The following is a 21,757-nucleotide window of genomic DNA, read 5'->3' as shown; positions in this document are numbered from 1 at the left end:
GTTCCACATTCCATTGCATTTCGTTCCGCATTCCAACTCACATGCCATTCCACGTTCCATTCCAATCCATTCCATTCCATTCCACATTCTATTACTCATTGCATTCCACTTTCCATTCCGCAGTCCATTTCATTCCATTCCACTTTCCATTCCATTGCCATCCATGTTTCATTCCACATTTCATTGCATTCCATTCCACATTCCATTCCACATTCTATTAAACATTCCATTCCACATTCCATACCATTCCATTCCATATTCCATTCCACATTCTTTTCCATTACATTCCACATTCCATTCCATTCCATTCCATGCCATTCAAATACACGTTCCATACAAATTTCCATTAAATTCCATTCCAAATTCCATTCTATTCCATTCCACATTCCTTTCCATTCCAATCCACTTTTCATTCCACATTTCATTCCATTCCATTCCACATTGCATTCCACATTCCATTCCAATTTCCTTTCCGCGTTCCATTCCACATTGAATTCCACATTCCATTCCACATTCCATTCCATTCCACATTCCATTCCACATTCCATCCTATTCCATTCCACATCTCTTTCCACATTCCATTCCATTCCATTCCACATTCCCTTCCATTCCATTCCACATTCCATTCCACTTTCCTGTCCACGTTCCATTAGATTTCATTCCATGTTCGATTCCACATTCCATTCCATTCCATTCCACTTTCCATTCCACATTTCGTTCGACCTTCCATTCCACGCTACATTCTACATTCCATTCTCATTCCACTGCATTTCATTCCACATTAAATTCCACATTGCATTGCATTCCAATTCACAATCCATTCCACATTCCATTCCATTCCATTCCGTAACACATTCCATTCCACATTCCATTCCACAGTCCATTACAAATTCCATTCCACATTCCATTCCACATTCCATTTTAATATCATTGCATTTCTTTCCACTTTCCATTCCACATACCACTGTATTCCAATTCACATGGTATTCCACGTTTCAATCCAGTCCATTCCATTCCATTCCACATTCCTTTCCACATTCCAGTCCATTCCATTGCACATTCCTTTCCATTCCCATCCACATTTCTTTGCACAATTTATTCCATTCCATTCCACATTCCCTTCCACATTCCATTCCACATTCCGTTCCATTCCATTCTATTCCACATTCCATTCCATTCCATTAAACAATCCATTCCACTTTCCATTTGACATTCCATTCCACGTTCCATTCCTTTGCATTCCACATTCCAATCCATTCCATTCCACGTTCCATTCCTTTGCATTCCAAATTCCAATCCATTCCATTCCACATTCCTTTCCATTCAAACCCACATTCCATTCCATTGCATTCCATTTTATTCCGCATTCCATACCATTCGATTCCATTCCATTCCATTCCATTCCATTGCATTCCACATTCCATTCCATTGCATTCTGCACTGCATTCCATTCGATTCCATTCAATTGCACATTCCAGTCCATCCCTTTGCATTCCACATTCCATTCCATTTCATTCCACATTCCATTCCATTCGATTAAATAATCCATTCCACATTCCATTCCAAATTGCATTCCACGTTTCTTTCCGTTGCATTCCACATTCCAATCCATTCCATTCCGCATTCTATTCCATTCAAATCCACATTCCATTCCATTGCATTCCATTCCATTCCACATTCCATTCCATTCCATTCCATTCCACATTCCATTCCATTGCATTCCGCATTCCATTCCGTTCCATTCCATTCAATTCCAAATTCCAGTCCATTCCATTGCATTCCAAATTCCATTCCATTCCATTCCACAATCCATTGCATTCCATTCCATTCCATTCCGTTCCACATTCCATTCCATTTTCCATTACACGTCACATTCGATATTTCATTCCACGTCCCATTCCATGTTCCCTTGTTTTCTATTCCACTTTGCATTCCATTCCATTCCAAATTCCATTCCATTCCATTCCACATTCCATTCCACGTTCCATTCCATTCCATTGAACGTTCCATTCCATTCCATTCAACGTTCCATTCCACTTTCCATTCCACTTTCCATTCTACGTTGCATTCGATGTTCCATTCCATTCCATTCCACTTTCCATTCCACGTTGCATTCCATTGCATTCCACGTTCCATTCCATTTTCCATTCCACATTGCATTCCTTTCCATTCCACATTCCATTCCATTCCATTCCACATTCCATTCCATTCCATTCCACATTCCATTCTATTGCATTCCAGATTACATTCCATGATCCATTCCACATTCCATTCCATTCCATTCCACATTCCATTCCATTGCATTCCACATTCCATTCCTTCATCCATTCCACGTTGAATTCCATGTTCCATTCCACGTCCCATTCCACGTTCAATTAATTTCCATTCCAGATTCCATTCCATTCCATTCCATTCCATTCCATATTCCTTTCCATTTCATTCCACTTTCAATTCTACCTACCATTCCACCTTTCATTCTACATTGCATTCCAAGTTCTATTCCATTCCTTTCCACATTCCATTCCAGTCCATTCCACGTTCCATTCCACTTTCCATTCCACATTTCATTCTACATTCCAATCCTTGTTCCATTCCATACTTTCCAAGTTCCATTCCACTTTCCATTCCGTTCCATTCCACGTTCAATTCCACATTCCATTGCCCATTCCATTCCACGTTACGTTCCTTGTTCCATTCCATTTTCAATTCCACATTCCATTCCACATTCCATTCCACGTTCCATTCCACAATCCATTACATTCCATTCCACTTTCCTTTCCAGATGCCTTTCCACATTGCGTTCCATTACATTCCACATTCCATTTCACATTCCATTCCTCATTCCATTCCTCATTCCATTCCATTCCACATTCCATTCAACATTCCATTCCATTAAATTTCACGTTCCATTCCATATTTCATTCCACATTCCATTTCACCTTCCATTCCACGATCAATTCCACATTCAATTCCACGATACATTGCACGTTGCATTCCACATTCCTTTCCATTCCATTATATTCCATTCCACATTCCCTTCCAGATTCCATTCCACATTCCATTCCACATTCCATTCTATGTCCCTTTCCACGTTCCATTCCACGTTCCATTCAATTCCATTCCACCTTCAATTCCCCATTCCTTTCCATTCCGTTCAACTTTTCATTCCAGATTGCATTTCACATCCCATTCCACGTTCAATCCCATGTTCCATTCCACGTTCCCTTCAACGTTCCATTCCACGTTCCATTCCACATTCCATTCCATTCCATTCCACTTTCCATTCTACATTCCATTCCACATTCCATTCAGTTCCATTCCACATTGCATTCCGCATTCCATTCCACATTCCATTCCATTCCATTCCACATTCCATGCCACTTTCCATTCCACACTCCATTCCACATTCCATTACACGTTCCATTCCACATTCCTTTCCACATTCCGTTCCAAAGTCCATTCCGTTTTATTCCACATTCCATTCTATTCCATTCCCTTCCATTCCACTTTCCATTCTGCATTCCATTCCACTCCATTCCTTTCCACATTCCATTCCATTCCGTTAAATTCCACATTTATCCATTCCATTCCACATTCCATTCGATTTCATTCTATATTCCATTCCATTCCATTCCATTCCATTCCACTTTCCATTCCTTTCCATTCTACATTCCATTCCATTCCACTACACATTCCATTTCATTCCATTCGACTTTCCATTCCATTCCATTACAGATTCCGTTTCACATACCATTCCACATTGCATTCCATTACATTAAACATTCGTTTCCACATTCCATTCCCCTTCCATTTCATTCCATTCCACTTTCCTTTCCATTCCATTCCACATTCCATTCTATTCCACATTCCTTTCCACATTCCGTTCTTTCCACATTCCATTCCACTTTCTATTCCTCGTTCTATTCCTCATTCCATTCCACGTTTGATTCCAATCCATTCCATGTTCCATTCCACATTCCCATCCACGTTCCTCTGCATTTCTTTCCTCTTTCCATTCCACTGTCCACTCTATTCCGTTCCACTTTCCATTCCATGTTCCTATCCATTCCATTCGACGTCCCTCTCCACATTCAATTCCATATTCCATTCCACAATTCATTCCACTTCATTCAACATTCCGTTACACTTTCCATTCAACATTCCGTTGCATTCCACTCCATTCCATTCCACTCTCCATTTCACATTCCATTGCACATCCCATTCCACGTTCCATTCCATGTCTAATTCGACGTTCCTTTCCACGTTCCATTCCACGTTGCATTCCATATTCCATTCCATTCCATTCCACATTCTATTCCACATCCTATTCCATCCCATTCCACATTCCATTCCACATTCCATTCCACATTCCACTCTCATTTCGTTGCATTTCCTTCCACATTCCATTCCACATTCCATTGCATTCCAATTCACATTCCATTCCAGAATCCATTCCATTCCATTCCATTCCATTCCATATTCCATTCCACATTCCATTCCACATTCCATTCCGCAGTCCATTCCAAATTCCATTCCGCATTCCACTCCACATTCCATTTTCATTCCACTGCATTTCATTCCACATTCCCTTCCACGTTCCATTGCATTCCTTTTCACATGCCAATACACTTTCCATTCCATTCCACTCCACATTCCATTCCACTTTCCACTCCGCAGACCATACCATTCCATTCCACATTCCATTCCATTCCAATCCACATTCCATTCCATATTTCATTCTATTCTTTTCCACATTCCATTCCAAATTGCATTCCACATTCCATTCCATTCCATACCACATTGCATTCTTTCCCTTCCATTCCATTCCATTCCACGTTCCATTCCACTTTCCATTAAATTCTATTCCACATTGCATTCCTTTCCATTCCACAATCCATTCCATTCCATTCCACGTTTCATTCCATTCCAATCCACATTTCATTCCAAATTTCATTTCATTCCATTCCATTCCACATTCCATTCCTTTCAATTGCACATTCCATTCCATTCCTTTCCATTCCATTCCACTTTTCATTCCATTCCATTCCATTCCATTTCATTTCATTCCATTCCACGTTCCATTCCACATTCCATTCCATTCAATTCCACATTCCGTTCCACACTCGATTCCACATTCCATTCAATATTCCATTCCGTTCCATTCCATATTCCATTCCACAATCCATCCCACGTTCATTTCCTCATTTCATTCCACGTTCCATTCCAATTTCTATTAAATTCTAATCCACATTCCATTCCATTGCATTCCACATTTCATTCCATTCCAATCCACATTTCATTCCACATTTCATTTCATTCCATTCCACATTCCATTCCTTTCAGTTGCACATTCCATTCCATTCCTTTCCATTCCACTCCACATTTCATTCCATTCCATTTCATTCCATTCCACGTTCCATTCCACATTCCATTCTATTCAATTCCACGTTCCATTCCACACTCGTTTCCACATTCCATTCCACATTCTATTCCGTTCCATTCCATACTCCATTCGACAATCCATCCCACGTTCAATTCCACTTTCCATTCCACGTTCCTTTCCATGTTACATTCCATGTTCCTTTCCATTACATTTCAAGTTTCATTCCACATTCCATTTTATTCCATTCCATTCCAAGTTCCATTCCGCATTCCATTCCACATTCCATTGCACTATCCATTCCACATTCCATTAAATTCCATTCCACATTCCATTTCACATTGCATTCCACGTGCTGTTCCATTCCTTTCAACATTCCATTCCACATTCCATTCCACCTTCCATTCCACTATCCATTCCACATTCCAGTCAATTTAATTCCACGTTCCATTCCACATTCCATTCCATTCCATTCCACATTCCATTCCACAATCCATTCAGTTCCATTCCACATTCCATTCCACATTCCATGCCACATTATGATCCATTCCATGCCACATACATTCCACTTTCTTTTCCATGTCATTCCACATTCCATTCTCATTCCATTGCATTCTATTCCACATTTCCTCCCACATTCCATTCCATTCCATTCCTCATTCAATTCCAGTATACATTCCACGTTCCATTCCAGGTTCCATTCCACGTTCCATTCCATTCCATTCCACGTTCCATTCCACATTCCATGCCATTCCATTCCACATTCCATTCCACATTCCATTCCACAATCCATTCAGTTCCATTCCACATTCCATTCCACATTCCATGCCACATTATGATCCATTCCATTCCACATACTTTCCACTTTCTGTTCCATGTCATTCCACATTCCATTCTCATTCCATTGCATTCTATTCCACATTTCCTCCCACATTCCATTCCATTCCATTCCTCATTCAATTCCAGTATACATTCCACGTTCCATTCCAGGTTCCATTCCACGTTCCATTCCATTCCATTCCACGTTCCATTCCACATTCCATTCCATTCCATTCCACATTCCATACCATTCCATTTCATTCCACTCCGCCTTCCTTTCAATTCCATTCCACATTCTCTTCCACATTCCATTCCATTCCATTCCACATTCCGTTCCACATTCTATTCCATTACATTCCACATTCTATTCCGTTCCTTTCCACATTCCTTTCCACATTCTATTCCACGCTGAATTTCATATTCCATTCCACTTTCTATTCTGCGTTTCATTCCAAGTTCCTTTCCACTTTCCATTCCATTCCATTCCACGTTCCATTGCACATTCCATTCCATTACATTCCCCTTTCTTTTGCACATTCCTTTCCACATTCCATTCCAATACTTTCCACGTTCCATTTCACGTTCTATTCCACAGTCCATTCGACATTGCATTCCACTTTCCATTCCATTCCATTCCATGTTCCACTCCACTTTCCATTCCTTTCCATTCCACTTTACATTCCGCATTCCATTACACATTCCATTCCACGTTCCATTCCATGTTCCCTTCCAGGTTCCATTCCACATTCCATTAAATTCCATTCCACGTTCCATTCCACACTAAATTCCATTCCATTCCACCTTCCCTTCCATTCAATTTTATGCCAATCCGTATACCATTCCATTCCATTCCACATTCTATTCCACATTCCATTCCATTGCTTTCCAAATTCCATTGCACATTCCATTCCAATCCATTCAACATTCCATCCACTTTCCATTCCTTTCCATTCCACTTTCCATTCCACATTCCATTGCTCGTTCCATTCCACGTTCCATTCCACTTTCCATTCCACATTCCATTCCATGATCTATTCCACGTTCCATTCCATTCCATTCCACCTTGCATTCCACATTGCATTCCATCCCATTCCACGTTCCAAACCATTCCATTCCTCCTTCCATTGCACATTCAATTCCACTTTCCATTCTGCAATCCATTCCTTTCCACTCCATTCCATTCCACTTTCCATGCCCTTTCCATTACACATTACATTCCGTTCCATTCCACATTGCATTCCATTCCAGATTTCATCCCACATTCCATTATATTCCATTCCACATTCCATTTCACATTCCATTCCATTCCATTCCACATTCCACTCCACATTGCCTGGCATTCCATTCAACATTCCATTCCACATTCCACTCCCCTTTCCATTCCTTTCCATTCCACGTTCCATTCCACATTCCATTGCACATTCCATTCCACATTCCATTCCATTCCATTTGACTTTCCATTCCATTCCATTACAGATTGCATTTCAAATACAATTCCACATTGCATTCCATTCCATTACACATTCGTTTCCACATTCCATTTCACCTTCCATTTCATTCCATTCCACATGCCTTTCCATTCCATTCCACATTCCATTCTATTCCACATTCCTTTCCACATTCCATTACTTTCCACATTCAATTCCACTTTCTATTCCTCGTTCTATTCCTCATTCCATTCCACGTTTGATTCCAATCCATTCCATCCTCCATTCCACGTTCCAATCCACGTTCCTCTGCATTTCTTTCCTCTTTCCATTCCACTGTCCACTCTATTCCATTCCACTTTCCATTCCATATTCCTATCCATTCCATTCGATGTCCCTCTCCACATTCAATTCCATATTCCATTCCACAATTCATTCCACTTCATTCAACGTTCCGTTACACTTTCCATTCAACATTCTGTTGCATTCCACTCCATTGCATTCCACTTCCCATTTCACATTCCATTGCACATCCCATTTCACGTTCCATTCCATGTTTGATTCGACGTTCCATTCCTAGTTCCATTCCATGTTGCATTCCACATTCCATTCGATTCCATTTCACATTCTATTCCACATTCTATTCCATTCCATTCCACATTCCATTCCACATTCCATTCTGATTTCGTTGCATTTCCTTCCATATTCCATTCCACATTCAATTGCATTCCATTTCACATTCCATTCCAGAATCCATTCCATTCCATTCCATTCCATTTTCCATTCCACATTCCATTCCACATTCCATTCCGCAGTCCATTCCAAAGTCCATTCCGCATTCCATTTCACCTTCCATTCTCATTCCACTGCATTTCATTCCACATTCCCTTCCACATTCCATTGCATTCCTTTTCACATGTCAATACACTTTCCATTCCATTCCATTCCAGATTCCATTCCACATTCCATTGCGCAGACCATAACATTCCATTCCACATTCCATTCCATTATACTCCACATTCCATTCCATATTTTATTCCATTCTTTTCCACATTCCATTCCAAATTGCATTTCACCTTCCATTCCATTCCATACCACATTCCATTCTTTCCATTCCATTCCATTCCATTCTACATTCCATTCTACTTTCCATTAAATTCTATTAAACATTGCATTCCTTTCCATTCCACAATCCATTCCATTCCTTTCCACATTTCATTCCATTCTAATCCACATTTCATTCCACATTCCATTCCACTATCCATTCCACATTCCATTAAATTCCATTCCACATTCCGTTTCAAATTGCATTCCACATTCCGTTCCATTCCTTTCCACATTCCCTTCCACATTCCATTCCACATTCCATTCCACATTCCATTGCACTTTCTATTCCACATTCCAGTCGATTTAATTCCATGTTCCATTACACATTCCATTCCATTCCTTTCCACGTTACATTCCACTTTCCATTCCACAATCCATTCATTTCCATTCCACTTTCCATTCCACAATCCATTCATTTCCATTCCACTTTCCATTCCACATTCCATGCCACATTCTGATCCATTCCATTCCACATACATTCCACATTCCGTTCCATTTCATTCCACATTCCATTCTCATTCCATTGCATTCTATTCCACATTTCCTCCCACATTCCATTCCATTCCATTCCTCATTCAATTCCAGTATAGATTCCACATTCCATTCCATGTTCCATTGCACAATCCATTCCATTCCATTCCACTTTCTATTCCACATTCCATTCCACATTACATTCCTTTCCAATCCACATTCCATTCCATTGCAGATTTCATAACATATTCCATTATATTCCATTCCACATTCCTTTCCATTCCATTCCACATTCCCTTCCACATTCCCTGGCATTACATTCCACATTCCATTCCACATTCCATTCCAATACCTTCCACTTTCCATTTCATTTTCTATCCCACAGTCCATTTAACTTTCCATTCCACAGTCCTTTTCACTTTCCATTCCACGATACTTTCCCTTCCATTACTTTCCATTCCACATTCCATTCCACATTCCGTTGCTTATTCCATTGCATGGTCCATTCCATGTTTCATTCCTCCTTCCATTACATCCCATTCCACGTTCCATTCCATTCCATTCCCCGTTCCATTCCACATTCCATTCCACATTCCATTCCACAATCCATTCCGTTCCATTCCATTCCATTCCTCATTCCATTCCACATTGCATTCCACATTCGATTCCACAGTCTATTCCGTTCCATTCCACATTCCATTCTATTCTATTCCCTTACATTCCACATTTCATTACATTCCATTCCGTCTTCAATTTCATTCCATTCCATTCCACATTCCATTCCATTCAGTTAAATTCCACATTCCATGAATTCCATTCCACATAACATTCCATACCATTCCACATTCTATTCCATTCCATTCCGTTCTATTCCACATTCCATATCATTTCATTCTATTCCACATTCCATTCCTTTGCATTCCACATTCCATACCATTCCATTCCATTCCACATTGCATTCCTTTCCATTATATATTCTATTCCATTCCATTCCACATTCCATTCCATTCCATTCGACTTTCCATTCCATTCCATTCCACATTCCATTTCACATACCATTCCACATTGCATTCCATTCCATTCCACATTCCTTTCCACATTCCATTCCAACTTCCATTCCATTCCATTCCACATTTCATTCCATTCCATTCCACATTCCATTCTGTTCCACATTCCATTCCACTTTCTATTCCTCGTTCTATTCCACATTCCATTCCACGTTTGATTGCAATCCATACCATGTTCCATTCCACTTTCCAATCCACGTTCCTTTCCATTTCATTCCACTTTCCATTCCACTGTACATTCCATTCCATTCGACTATCCATTCCATTTTCCTTTCCATTGCATTCGACTTTCCTCTCCTCATTCTATTCCATATTCCATTCCACATTGCATTCCATTTCATTCAACATTCCATTACACATTCCATTCCAAATTCCGTTCCATTCTACTCCATTCCATTCCACTTTCCATTCCACAAACCATTACTCGTCCCATTCCATGTTCCATTCCATGTTCGATTCCAGGTTCCATTCCACGTTCCATTCCACATTCCATTCCATTCCACATTCCATTCCGTTCCACATTCCATTCCACTTTCAGATTCCATTCCACATTCCATTCCACGTTCCATTCCGCAGTTCATACCATTCCATTCCACATTCCATTCCATTCTTTTCCACATTCCATTCCAAATTCAATTCCACATTCCATTCCCTTCTATACCACATTCCATTCTTTCCATTGCATTACATTCCATTCCATGCTACATTCCACTTTCCATTAAATTCTATTCCACATTGCATTCCTTTCCCTTCCACATTCCATTCCATCCTATACCACATTCCCTTCCATTCAATTCCATTCGACGTTCCATTCCACTTTCCATAAAATTCTAATCCACATTCCATTCCATTCCATTCCACATTTCATTCCATTCCAATCCACATTTCATTCCACATTTCATTTCATTCCATTCCACATTCCATTCCACTTTCCATGCCTTTCAATTCCACATTCCATTCCATTTCTTTACATTCCATTCCACATTTCATTCCATTCCATCCCATTTCATTCCATTCCAAGTTCCATTCCAAATTCCATTCCATTCAATTCCATGTTCCATTCCACACTCAATTCCACATTCCATTTTACATTGCATTCCGTTCCATTCTGCATTCCATTCCAGATTCCATCCCACGTTCAATTCCACAATCCATTCCACGTTCCTTTCCCAGTTATTTCCATTTTCCTTTCCATTCCATTTCAAGTTCCATTCCACATTCCATTGCATTCCAAGTTTCATTCCATATTCCCTTCCAGTTTCCATTCCATTGAATTCCACTTTCCATTCCATATCGCATTCCACGTTCCATTTAATTCAATTCCACGTTCCATTCCACATTCGATTGCATTGCATTCCAAGTTCCATACCACAGTCCATTCCACATTCAATTCCACATTCCATTCCGTTCCATTCCACATTCCATTCCACAATCCATTCCACATTCCATTCCACTATCCATTCCTCATTCCATTAAATTCCACTCCACATTCCATTTCACATTGCATTCCACATTCCATTCCATTCCTTTCCACATTCCATTCCACATTCCATACCCCATTTCATTCCACTTTCCACTCCACGTTCCAGTAGATTTAATGCCATGTTCCATTCCACATTCCATTCCATTCCATTCCACATTCCATTCCATATTCCATTCCACATTCCATTACACAATCCTTTCAGTTCCATTCCACATTCCATTCCACATTCCGATCCATTCCATTCCACATACATTCCGCATTCCATTCCTTTCCATTCCACCTTCATTCTCATTCCATTGCATTCTATTCCACATTTCATCCCACATTCCATTCCATTCCATTCCTCATTCAATTCCACTTTAAATTCCACTTTCCATTCCACGTTCCATTCCATTCCATTCCATGTTCCATTCCTTTCCAGTCCACCTTCCATTTCATTCCCTTCCACATTTCATTCCACATTCAATTTTACTTTCCATTCCACTTTCTATTTGACATTCCATTCCATTCCATTCCATTCCACATTCTATTCCATTCCATTCCATTCCACTCAACATTCCATTCAATTCCTGTCCGCATTCGATTCCATTCCATTCCTTTCCACATTCTATTCCATTCCATTCCATTCCACCTTCCATTCCATTCCATTAAATTCCACATTTCTTTCCATTCCATTCCACATTCCATTCCATTCCACTTCACATTCCTTTTCACGTTTCATTCCATTCAATTCCCTTCCACATTCCATACAATTCCTTTCTATTCCACATTCCATTTCTTTCCAGTAAACATTCCATTCCATTGCATTCCATTCCACATTCCATACCCTTCCATTCTACATTCCTTTCCATTCCATTCCACATTACATTCCACATTCCATTCCATTCCATTCCATTAAATTTCACATTCGGTTCCATTCCTTTCAACATTCCATGGCAATCCATTCCACATCCCATTCCATTCCACTCCATTCCATTCTACGTTCCACACATTTCCACTCTATTCCACATTCCATTGCTTTCCATTCCACATTCCAAACCATTCCATTACAATCCTCATTGCATTCCTTTCCATTCTACATTCTATTCCATTCCATCCCAAATTCCAATCCATTCAATTCCATTCCATTCCACATTCCATTCAATTCCATTCCACATTCCTTTCCATTCCATTCTACATTCCATTAAACGTTCCATTCCACGTTCCATTCAATTCCATTCCACGTTGCATTCCACTCCGTTCCACATTCCTTACCTTTCCATTCCTTTCCATTCCGCATTCCGTTACATTCTATTCAGCATTCTGTTGTCATTACCTTTCATTCCATTCCACATTCAATTCCACATGCCATTCCACACCATTCCACATTCCATTCCACACCATTCCACCTTCCATTCCATTCCATTCTATTCCATTCCACATTCCATTCCTTTCCATTCCACATTACCTTACACAATCCATTCCAGTTTATATTAGAGGCTTTGGTCCAAGTTCCATTCCACGTTCCATTCCATTCCATTCATTGTTCCATTCCGCATAACATTACATTGCATTATACTTTCCATTACACATTCCATTCCACAATACATTCCACATTCCATTGCGTTTCATTCCACATTCCATTCCACATTCCTTTCCACATTTCATTGCGTTACATTGCACATTCCATTCCACATTCCATTTCACATTCCATTCCACGTTCCATTACATTCCATTACACATTCCTTTCCACTTTCCATTAAACATTCCTTTTCACATTCCATTCCATTCCGTTCCTCATTCCATTCCACATTGCATTCCATTCCAGTCCACATTCCATTCCATTCCATTTAAACATTCCAATCCATACCTTTCCACGTTTCATTCCACATCCCATTCCAATCTATAAGATTCCACATTCTATTCCACATTCCATTCCACATTCCATTCCACTTTCCATTCCATTCCATTCCACTTCCCATTCCACATTCAATTGCACATTCAATTCCACGTTTCATTGCACAATCCATTCCACATTCCATTCCAGGTTCCATTCCATGTTCCATTCCACATTCCATTCAATTACATTCCACTTTCCATTCCGCGTTCTATTGCAGTATATATTCCACATTCCATTCCACATTCCATACCCCATTGCATTCCATTCCATTCCACATTCAATTGCACATTCCCTTCCACATTCCATTCCATTCCCTTCCACATTCCATTCCATTCCATTCCACATTATATTCCATTTCATTGCACATTCCATTGCTCATTCAATTCCTCATTCTCTTCCACATTCCGTTCCATTCCATTCCACCTTTCATTCCATTCCATTCAACGTTTCATTTCATTCCGTTACACATTCCATTCGACATTCCATTTCACATTCCGTTCCACATTCCGTTTCACCTTCCATCCATTCCATTCCACTCCATTCCATTCCATTCCACATTCCATTCTATTCTATTCCATTCCACATTCCATTCTATTCTATTCCGCATTCCATTACTTTCCATTTCACATTCCATTACATTCCATTCCACATTCCATTCCACATTCCATTCCACGTTCCATTCTGTACCATTCCACATTCCATACCATTCCATTCCACATTCCATTCCTTTCCATTGCACATTCCATTGCATATTCTGTTCCATTCCATTCCATTCCACCTTCCATTCCACATTCCTTTCCATTGCATTCCACATTCCATTCCATACTCCATTCCACATTCCATTCCACATTCCATTCCACGTTATATTCCACATTCCATTCCACATTCCATTCCGCGTTGCATTCCACGTTCCATACCATTCCATTCCACGTTCCATTCTCTTCCATTCCACTTTCCACTTCATTCTATTCCATTTCCATTCCACGTTCCATTACACATTCCATTCCACCTTCCATTCCTTTCCATTCTGCATTCTTTTCCCCATTCCATTCCATTCCATTCCACTTCCAATCCCATTCAATTCCACATTCCTTTCCATTCCATCACATTCCATTCCACATTCCATTACATTCCATTCCATATTCCATTCTATTCCATTCCATTCCGCATTCCATTTATTTCCATTCCAGATTACAATCCACTGTATTACGCATTCCATTCCATTCCATTCTATTCCAAATTCCATACCATTCCATTCTATTCCATTCCACATTGCATTCCATTCCATACCACATTCTATTCCATATTCCAATCCATTCCATTCTCATTCTTTTCCATTCCATTCCACTTTCCATTCCATGTTCCATTACATGTTCCATTCCACTTTCCATTCCACTTTCCATTTTGCATTGCACTCCATTACATTCCATTCCATTCCATTCGTGATTCCATTCCAGTCTATTACACATTCTATTCCATATTCCATTCCATTCCATTCCACATTCCATTCCACATTACATTCTATTCCATTTCACATTCCACTCCATTCCATTCCACATTCCATTCTTTTCTATTCCACGTTACGTTGCACATTCCATTCCCCCTTCCATTCAAAATTCCATTCCACTCCATTCCAAATTCCATTCCATTCCTTTCCACGTTCCATTACACACTCCATTCCACATTCCATTCCATTCCATTACACATTCCATTCCATTCCATTCCACTTTCCATTGCACGTTCCATTCCACATTCCATTCCACTTTCCATTCCACGTTTCATTCCACTATCCAATCCATCCCATTACACGTACAATTCCATTGCATTCCACTTTCCATTCCACATTCCATTCCACATTACGTTCCACTATCTATTCAGTTCCATTCCATTTCATTCCACGTTAGATTCCACATTACATTCCACATTTCATTCCCTTCCATTCCACATTCCATTCCACATTCCTTTCCATATTCCATTACACTTTCCATTCCATTCCATTCCGTTCCATTCCACATTCCATTCTACATTCCATTTCACATTCCATTGCATTCCACGCTCCTGTCCCCAATCCATTCCACATTCCATTCCACGTTCCTTTCCATTCCATTCCGCGTACAATTCCTCTTTCCATTACATTCCTTTCCAAGTTCCATTCCACATTCCATTGCACATTCCATTCCACTTTCCATTCCACATTCCACTCCACTTCCCATTCCACATTCCAATCCATTCCATTCCGCTTTCTAATCCACATTCGATTCCACGTCCCATTCCATTGCAATCAATGTTCCATTCTACATTGAATTCCATTCCACATTCCATTTTACATTCCATTCCATGTTCCATTCCACATTGCACTCCGTTCCATTCTACGTGACACTTCACATTCCATTCCACATTCTATTCTGGTCCCTTCCACATTCCATTTCACTCCATTCCAAATTCCAGTGCACTCCATTCCACATTCCTTTCCACCTTCCATTCCAGTCCATTCCACATTCCATTCCATTCCATTCCACATTTCATTGGACTCCATTCCAGATTCCATTCCACATTCCATTGCACTCCATTCAACATTCCATTCCACATTCCATTCCATTCCATTCCACTTTCCATTCCACATTCCATTCCATTCCATTCCACAATCCATTCCACGTTCCACTCCATTCCATTCCGCTTTCCATTCCACATTCCCCTCCACGTTCCATTCCATTGCAATCCACGTTCCATTTCACATTGCATTCCATTCCACATTCTATTTCACATTCCATTCCACTTTCCATTCCGCAATGAACTCCGTTCCATTCCACGTGCCACTCCACATTCCATTCCACATTCCTTTCCACATTCCATTGCAGACAATTCCAATTTCCATTCCATTCCATTGCACATTCCATTGCACTCCGTTCCACATTCCATTCCACATTCCATTCCAATCTACATTCCATTCCACATTCCACTCTATTCCATTCCACATTCCATTCCGTTGCATTCCATTCCATTCCACTTTGCATTCCACTTTTCTTAAAACCTTCCTTTCCATTCCATTCCACATTCCATTCTACGTTCCTTTCCATTCCATTCCACTTTCAATACCACTTTCCATTCCAATCCATTCACCTTTGCATTCCACATTCCATTGCACACACCATTCCGCTTTCCATTCCACATTCCATTCCATTCCATTCCACATTCAATTCCATTCTATTCCAATTTCCTTTGCATTCCACTCCATATTCCATTGCATTCCATTCGACATTCCATTCCATTGCATTCCACATTCCATTCCACATTCCATTCCATTCCATTCCATTCCTTTCCACATTCCATTCCACGTTCCATTCCATGCCATTGCACGTTCCATTCCATCTTCCTTTCCACGTTCCATTCCACGTTGTAGTCCACGATCCTTTCCATTCCATTCCACGAGCCATTCCACGTTCCAGTCCACATTTCATTCCACATTCCATTAAGCATTCCATTCCACTTTCCATTACATTCCATTTCACATTGCATTCCACTCCATTCCACATTGCCTTCCATTGCAGCCCACATTCCATTCCACATTCCTTTCCATTCCACTTGGACTTTCCATTCCATTCCATTTCACATTCCATTCCACCTTCCATTCCATTCAACATTCCATTCCACATTCAATTACACCCTCCATTCCATGCATTCCACATTGCATTCCACAATCCATTCTATATGATTCCACATTCAATTCCACATTGCATTACATATTCAATTCCATTACTTTCCATTCCATTCCACTTTCCATTCCAGATTCCTTTCTTTTGCATTCCACATTCCATTCCACATTCCATTCCACATTCCACTCCATTCCATTCCACGTTCCATTCCACTTTCCATTGCACATTCCATTCCATGTTCCATTCTACGTTCCATTCCAATCCATTCCAAGTTCCATTCCACTTTCCATTGCATTCCACTCCACCTTCCATTCCAACTTCCGTTGTACATTCCTTTCCAAGTTCCACTCCACATTCCATTCCACGTTCCATTCCACGTTGAATTCCACATTCCATTCCACGTGCCATTCCATTGAAGTTCCATTTCACATTCTATTCCGTTCGATTGCATATTCCATTCAACATTCTATTCCACATTCCATTCCACTTTCCATTCCACGTTCCATTGCACATTCCATTCCAGGTAACATTCCACAATCCATTCCACCTTCCATTCCACATTCCATTCCATGTTCCCTTCCATTCAATTCCACATTCCATTCCACATCCCATTCCACTCCATTCCACGTTCCATTCCACTTCCCATTCCACATTCCATTCCACATTCCACTCCACATTCCATTCCATTTCACATTCCTTTCCACATTCCATTCCAGTGCATTCCAGATATCATTCAACATTCAATTTCATTCCATTCCACATTCCATTCCACATTCCTTTCCAATCCATTCCACCTTCCATTCCACATTCCATTCCATTTCATTACACATACCAATCCACATTCCATTCCACATTGCATTCCACATTCCCTTTCACATTCCATTCGACTTCCCATAACACATTCCATTTCACTTTCCATTCCATTATTTTCCACATTCCATAACACATTCCATTCCGCGCTACATTCCATTATATTCCACATTCCACTCCACATTGCATTCCACGTTCCATTGCATTCCATTCCACGTTCCATTCTACTTTCCATTAGACGTTCCATTACTTTCCATTCCACGTTCCATTCTACGTTCCATTAGATGTTCCATTCCGCATTCCATTCCACATTCCGTTCCATTCCATTCCACGTTACATTCTATATTTCATTCTATTCCATGCCACATTCCATTCCTTTCCATTCTACATTCCATTCCATTCCATTCCACGTTCCATTCCACATTCCATTCTACGTTCCATTCCATTCCAATGCACATTCCTTTCCATTACTTTTCACATTCCATTTCATTCCATTTCACGTTCCATTCCACATTCCATTCCAAGTTCCATTCCATTCCATTGCACATTCCTTTCCATTCCTTTTCACATTGCATTCCATTCCATTCCACGTTACATTCCGTATTTCATTCCATTCCATTCCACATTCCATTCCTTTCCATTCAACATTCCTTTCCATTGCATTCCATTCCACGTTCCATTCCACATTCCATTCCATGTTCCATTCCATTCCATTGCACGTTCCTTTCCATTCCTTTTCGCGTTCCTTTTCATTCCATTTCACATTCCATTCCACATTCAATTTCACATTCCATTCCTCCTTCCATTCCATTCTATTCCATTCCACATTCCATTTCATTCAATACCACATTCCATTCCATTCCATTTCATTCCACATTCCATGGCGTACCATTCTGCATTCCATTTCATTCCATTCCATTCCACATTCGATGCTATTCCATTCCAGATTCCATTCCATTCCATTCCACATCCCATTCCACATTCCATTCCATTCCATTCCACATTCCATTCCACACTCCATTCCACATTCCATTGCCTTCCATTCCTCATTCCACATTCCATTCCATTCCGTTCCACATTCCATTCCACATTCCATTCCACATTCCATTCCACGTTCCATTGCCTTTCATTCCTCATTCCGTTCCATTCCTTTCCACATTCTATTCCACTTTCCATTCATAATTCCATTCCACATTCCTTTCAACGTTCCAATCCACGTTCCATTGCATTCCATTCCATTCAATTCCATTCTGGATTCCTTTGCATTCCATTCCACATTATATTCACATTGCACTGCATTCCATTCAACATTCCATTCCATTACATTCCACATTCCATTCCATTCCATTCCACATTCCATTCCTTTCCACTCCACATAACATTCCACTTTCCATTCCACGTTTCATTCTACGTTCCAATCCATTCCATTCCACGTTCCATTCGGCATTCCATTCCATGATCCATTCCACGTTCCATTCCGTTCCATTACATTCCATTCAACGTTCCATTCCACGTTCCATTCCATAACCTTCCACATTGCATTCCATTCAATTCCGTTCCATTCCTTACCACATTCCATTCCAAAGCACATTACCTTCCATTCGACATTCTTTTCAATTCCATTCCACATTCCATTACCTTCCATTACACTTTCTTTTCCATTCCACAGCACATTCCATTCCACTTTCCAATCCACGTTCTTTTTCTTGTTCCATTCCTTTCCATTCCAATCCATTCCGGATTCCATTCCATTCCATTCCACATTCTATTCCACATTCCATTCCTTTCCATTCCACATCCCATTTCACTTTCCATTCCATTATATTTCACATTCAACACTATTCCCTTCGACATTACATTACCTTCCATTCCACATTATATTCCAAATCCCATTCCACATTCCATTCCACATTCCATTCCGTTCCTTTCCACGTTCCATTACACGTTCCATTCCACATCCCATTCCACATTCTATTCCATTCCATTCCACATTCCGTTCCACATTCCATTCCACATTCCATTCCATTCCACATTCCATTCCATTCCATTCCACATTCCATTAAATTCCATTACACATTCCATTCCACAATCCATTCCATTCCATTAAACTTTCCATTCCACATTCCATTCCAGCTGTCATTCCATTCCATTCCATTCAATTCCACATTCCATTCCATTCCATTCCTCATTCCCTTCCTATTCCTTTCCATTCCATTCCACATTCCATTCCATTCCACATTCCATTCCACTTTCAATTCCGCATTAAATTCCACATACCTTTCAATTCCATTCCATTCCTTTCCACATTCCATTCCATTCCGTTCCACTTTCCTTTCCACATTCTATTCCATTCCATTCCAAATTGCATTCCACAGTCCATTCCAATTCCATTCTATTCCATTCCACCTTCCATTCCACATTCCATACCATTCCCATGCACATGGCATTTCGCAGTCCATACCAATACCATTCCATTCTTTTCCACATTCCATTCTACATTCCATTGCACATTCCATTCCATTCTATTCCACATTCCGCTCCACATTCCATTCTATTCCATTCCGCATTGCATTCCACATACCTTTCCATTCCATTCGACATTCCATTCCAAATTCCTTTCCATTCAATTTCACTTGGCTTTCCATCCATTCGAAATTGTATTCCATTCAATTTCATTCCACATTCCATTCCATTCCATTCCATTCCACTTTCAATTCCATTCCATTCCACCTTCCCTTCAATTCCTTTCCACTTTCCATTCCATTCCATTCCATTCCATTCCACATTCCATTCCTATTCCTTTCCATTCCATTTAACTTTCTATTGCACATTCCATTCCACTTTCCTTTCCACAGTCCAATCCACATTCCATTCCATTCCATTTCACTTTGCATTCCATTTCATTCCATTCCACATTCTATTCCATTCCACATGCCATTCCATTGCATTCCATGATCCATTCCACATTCCATTCCACATTAGATTCTCTTACATTGCGCATTCCATTCCACATTCCATTCCACATTCCATTCCACATTCCATACCATTCCCTTCCACATTCCATTCCACATTCCATTAATTTCCATTACAAATTCCATTTCACTTTCCATTCCACATTACTTTCCACTGTCCATTGCACATTCCATTCCACATTCCATTCCGTTCCATTCTACATTCCATTCCACATTCCTTTCCACATTCCATTCCATTCCAATCCACATTCCATTCCATTCCATATTCCATTCTAAATTCCATTTTATTTCATTCCACATTCCGTTGCTCACTCCTTTCCACGTAACATTCCATTGCATTCCACGTTGCATTCCATTCCATTCCACATTATATTCCATTTCATTCCACTTTCTATTCCTCATTCAATTGCACATTCCCTTCCACATTCCTTTACATTACATTCCACTTTCCATTCCACATTCCATTCCACATTGCATTCCACGTTCCATACCATTCCATTCCTAGTTCCATTCCACCTTCCATTAGACGTTCCATTCCGTGTTCCATTCCACTTTCCATTCCATTCCATTCCAATTTCCATTACACATTCCATTCCATTAATTATTCCATTCCATTCCATTCCATTCCAGATTTCATTCCATTCCATTCCACATTCCATTCCATTCCATTCCACATTGCATTCCATTCT

This window comes from Pongo pygmaeus, chromosome 11 (assembly GCF_028885625.2).
Source record: "Pongo pygmaeus isolate AG05252 chromosome 11, NHGRI_mPonPyg2-v2.0_pri, whole genome shotgun sequence".
NCBI lineage: Eukaryota > Metazoa > Chordata > Mammalia > Primates > Hominidae > Pongo > Pongo pygmaeus.
The sequence above is the reverse complement of the archived record's forward strand: the minus strand, read 5'-3'. Positions refer to the sequence as shown.